Raw genomic sequence first — 5,104 nt, forward strand, 5'->3', positions numbered from 1 at the left:
ATCTAATCTAAGAATATACAGATAAATGAATTAAATGATTATCAAAGAATTAAATAACAATTCAGTGGCAAAGTGTTGAATCCCCCAGTCCCCCCAAAACAGCGTTTGTGCAGTTATAATACAAAGTTACCATTTTTATGAGAAAAGATTAGAAAAGAACTGGAGATTCAGAGGGCAAATTATGAAGTTAAAATTTTGCCAATACAAAGTATATGAATTGATTTTGATCCCCTCTTATTAAGTTCTCTACCAACCTTAAGTCAATGAGAGAAAAATCAGCAGAGCTGGCTATTTCTCTAAATATACATAAGCAATAGGTAAACCTGGTCCTAGTGCAGTCTTTCAAACAATGTTGGGTCCAGGTTGCTTCAGAGTCAAAAGCAGAATTATAAATAATTTAAAACCAAAGGCTGGTTTCACTCTAACTATTTGTCAGTTCAATTAGAAAATGATGAATACAAAAATAGAAGAGACAGACTTACACTGGTGGAGATATGGCATCCTTTTTAGCAGGGAATGAAAGCTCTCATCTGTGTTCTTTATGCAACTGAGCAAACATAATTATCCCAAGAATACCAGGCAGCAACCTAAAGGACAGGCTCCATCTTATTAACCAAATTCAAGAAGCTATAACCAAATCTCATTTTGCTAATTATGCCTTGTTAGGTATTTCCAAATTCAATTTGTTACTCTTTTTTGCAGCATTCCTAGATAGGTAGTTATGGGAAATAATCCTATTCCTTATAAGGCCAACTGTTTTCTGGTAAGAAACATTTGGTAAGCGTGGTGAACTATAAACTGCTATTATAAGTTCCATTTCATAATAGTTTATTCTTATACAGCAAAGTATTCCAATTCTAATTCCAAACACTAATATGCAAGACAACCAAAGGAACCTGTCTAAATTTTCTGGTGGTTAATGTTAATTCTGAGTCAAAGCAAAGAAGAATGTCACAGGATTGTTTTGAAAGAGTTTCTCAGGCTTTGCCTTAGTAATTAATAAGCTGACACTGCATACTAAACACTTATCAACACAATCAATGGGGCTGCTTCCTTCTTGAGAAAATAGGTAAACCGATTCAAGGAGTTTTCTTTTGGAATAGACTGTAATATGCCACAAATATAGTGGCTCTTTTGGAGAATTTCATTCCCAGCAGTTTCATCTTGGTAACATTTAACAATTTCACTATTTTAACATTTTGAAATGCCAAAAAGAACACACTGATCCTGCAGCTAGGCTTATTAGAGAAGAGTAATCTCACTGGCAAGACAGAGAGGAACATAGTCCACTGGGAAAAGGGTAACAGAAAAAGACAGAAAACAGTGGATAACAAACAAAGCCAAGCAGTACTCCAATGTGAGATCTCATTTTCACCAGAATTTAAAACTTTACACACTAAATTAATATCACCTATGGCTTATTTAAGGTTCTAGTCATAACATTCTTTTTACATATATATATATTAATGCTATTAAAATTCAGGGGCATGAATATCTAACTGGCCTTCCTGACAACGAGTATGCAAGCATAGTAATTTTATTTTTGAAAGGTCAGATCTGAGCATTTCCACCCTGTGGCATCATTTTACCCCCACAGAGACTTAGGAACACAATGAGACCTCTCTCCACCAGACACTTGATACATACCTCAGCCAAGATTGCTCCTTGCCTGGAGTGGGAGACATCTTTGAAACAAAAAGAGTCCATTTACAGTAAGTCCTCCTGATAACCTAAAATGGATTAGTTTTTTAAAATCATGTCCAACATCAAGCCTCTTGTTCAACTATGGTAACTGCCATTGTGCCTACCAATAACCACCTGCAGTATGCAATGTTTAAAATTCTAGAGGTGCATGTCTTCTGTTCATGTATAGATATAATCAGAAAATAATTTGTCTCACTTTAGAAACTATATATGACCTTTTATTTTTATAAAATTGCCCTTAACTGAGTTGGGAGGGAGGAGGGAGGGGGACAGAGTACCAAGGGAAAAAAAAGGACAGAGGAAAAATCAATCAGTATATCTTCCCTTGCAAACTGTCAGTAGGGTGGGATTAGAAAAGCAACACTTTAAATCAGACAAAGTCCTATGGGAACCTTAAAGGTTGGTTGCTCTAAGCTTCTCAATATTCTGAAAAATAGATTGATGTCAGTGGTGACCCCACTGCGTTTCCTCTAAGAAATTGCATTTCCTCCATTGTTCAAAAGATATTAACTTGGTAATAAAAATGAGGAGAAGTTATGAGACCCATAGAGATATCTTTCAACACCTTTAAAACCAGCAAATCTGTTCTAATCTCTTATTGGATTAAATGCCCGAGGAGGATTAATATATCAAGAAATCAACAACAAAGGCAAGAACAGCGCTTATTTGGAGGAAAACAAAAAAGACGGGAGGCAAAATTATTAATAGGTTACTAAATATTTTTTTGCTTTTCTCATCTGTTCAATTTAAAATCTCAGAGAAATAATCGATTACCATTGGAAACACTGATGTTGCTTTTAAACTTTCAAATGACCAAATGACAGTTTCGCACGTCTATCACAGCAAACGCATTTGCATTCAGGAGGTGATCCATTTACGATGTGTGCATCTTAGCAAGAAATGTCTTTCAAATATGCAACATCAACTTTATTCGTCTAATGGCTAGTTCTGAGTTAAATGGGTCCATCAACATTCAAATTATGTATTAGTTAAATGCACATTTGTTTTTCCTCAAAGAGAAGTGGTTCCTGCAGCTATCCTTTTCTATATCAAAAGTTTATTATCCGATATACGTTTCTTTACATGTCATTTAATATTTTACTTTAGTCAGTTTCTAGGTTTGGTGCAGAGATCGACGTATTTCTCTGGGAAGACTTAGTTGCTGATACGGTTTATAGACATTAAGCATTAACTCAAGAGCCTGTTTTTCAAACATGCACAAATACACATTTTCTACAGACATCAGTGCATACAGAGAGCCAGGTGCACACACATTCAGTAAATAGTAAATGGTAGAAACCTCCAGAAGTAGCACAGACCACAGTTAACAGGCTGGGGCTATACAGCTAAGTAAACACCAACACACGATTCGCTCACACGGAATAAGAACTCCACGAAGGACGCTTGGGGACCACACTGGTCAGTACCCGAGGGGGCGGGAGGCGGAAAAAGTATTTCCAAACGCAACTCTGCCACGTCTTACCCTTCGCATCCCCCGGTCCTCGGGGCAGAAGCTCCCTTGGCACCTCTCGCCCAGCTCAGGGACTGGTTCGCCGCTAGAACGAAATGAAATGTACCCCAGACTACGGAGAGCTCTGCAGGGAGCCGAGGCGCCCCGCCCGGGCCAGGGGAAGGCACAAGCGCCGCGGGAGGCAAGAAGAGGCGGAGGCGGAAAAGAAGTGGAGAAGGAAGGGGCGGCAGAGGGAGTAGCGGGGGAGAGGCGGCGCCGGCGCCGGGACGCTGGCGAGGCGGGTGGGGTGGAGCGGGGTGTGCCTCTGACGGTCGGTCAGTAAGTCAGTCGGTCCGCGCGCCGGCGTCCCCTGTCTCCAGCGCCCGCCCGCGACAGCGACCAGGACTGGCGCCCCCTCCGCTCTGGCCGCCAGCGAGTCTCGCCTCTTTCCCGGGCTCTTTACTGGGTCCTCCCGCTAGCCACGCCTGGCCTGGCGTGGGGCCGCCCGTCGCCGCCAGCCCGGGCGCCCGTCGCCTCGCCCCGCTCGCGCGGTCCCTCCTCTCCCTCCGCTCGCGCTCTGTCTCTGGCTCCCTCTCGCTCCAGTCCCATTTATGAAGCACGGTCCCATCACGTGTTAATGAGCCTTTGTCCTGCCCTGGCAGCGGCGGCGGCAGCACAGACCCCGCCGAGGGAACTGCGCGGGGAGGGACCTGCGCGCGGCGCCCGCGGCTCCAAACTTTGCTTGGCGCAGGGCACCCGCGGCTGCGCCCGCCCTGGGGCCAGAGGGGACAAGCCTCCCTGGCCCGCGTCACCTAGTTCTCCTCTTCCTCCTCCTCCTCCTCCGCTGCCGCGCTCCCGAGGACCCCCGCTGCCATGACCCCGCTCTCCTCCCGGATACCCTCACACCCTGGCTGGGCAAAGAGGGGCTCGTGCCTGCACCGCCCCCGACCTCGGGGCCATTAATCACGCGCGCCCCGGCAGTGCGCAGCGCCAACACCTTGTGCGGGGGTCACGTCTGGGGCAGCGGGCTGAGCCGGAAGGAGAAGGGGAGCTGGAGGGGAGAAGCCGAGGTGCCCTGGGCCCGGGGGTTGCGGCCTCGCGCCCCATTCCCTCCACCCCACGCCGCCCCCGCTGCGGGCAGCAACGAGCTGGGCCCCGGAGCAGGGGAAATCCCGGGACCGCGCCGCGCAACCCCCGAGCCGTTTGCTACCTGGCTGTGGCTGGGCGGCCACCTGTCCTCCGCCCTCGGGGCGCCGCCCGGCTCGGCGCTGGCGCCTGCTCCAGCCCCCGCCGCCCCTGCCCGGCGCGACCACTCGGGCGCGCCCCACCCGCCAGTCCCCGGCTGCAAACAGTTGGGCTCCGTAGGCGGCTGGCTCCGAGCCTCCCTGGCCTGCGCGCCCCCTCCCCAGCCTCCCCGGACCCGGCTCCTCGCACCTTCGCGCTGGCGGAGGACGCCCCCCTCCAGGGCTGGGCGGGGGGCTCTCAGGGCTCCGGGGCGACCGCCGCGGACGCCTGGGGATCCGCGGTGCGCTCCGCGGCCGCGGCAGGAATTAGGGGACATGCTCGTTAATTGGTTCCACTATCAGCCGCCGTCTGCCTCCCGTGTGCACGGATCAAACCTTAATTGGTCTTTACATTTATCATGGTGAATTGCGAACCTACAAACAAATCCCAGACGCTGCTTCAGCAGAGAAGGCGCTCCTCCTCCCCACGCCCCCGAGGCCAGGGCCCGGTTGTGGCGGCGGCGGGTCGTGGTTATTTAGATATCTTTATCTCTTGTGAGTTGGGTTGGGAGAGGACGGCACGGTTTCCACCTGACGGAGCCACGTCACATCCATCGGCCACAAGAGCCCCACCATAGGCATTTGGTTCGGTTCCTGGCCCTCCTCTTCTTGGCCACCTTGGCGTTCATTTTATGACACTTTGAGGCAAGGTCTGTCCCAGCCGTCA

The 5,104-nt window shown here is 48.9% G+C and overlaps 1 protein-coding gene across 1 annotated transcript in view; it reads right to left on the reverse strand.

Moving 5' to 3' along the window:
* Positions 1 to 550, reverse strand: part of CNR1 (cannabinoid receptor 1 (brain)) — a 16,600-nt gene extending 16,050 nt beyond the window's left edge. Inside the window, exon 1 of the mRNA XM_012638196.1 lies at positions 483 to 550. The gene's annotated coding sequence lies outside the window, so the exon portion shown is untranslated. The remainder of the gene's footprint in view (positions 1 to 482) is intronic.
* Positions 551 to 5,104: the final 4,554 nt, after the last annotated feature.

This window comes from Propithecus coquereli, unplaced genomic scaffold (assembly GCF_000956105.1).
Source record: "Propithecus coquereli isolate 6110/MARCELLA unplaced genomic scaffold, Pcoq_1.0 Scaffold127, whole genome shotgun sequence".
Taxonomy (NCBI): Eukaryota; Metazoa; Chordata; class Mammalia; order Primates; family Indriidae; genus Propithecus; species Propithecus coquereli.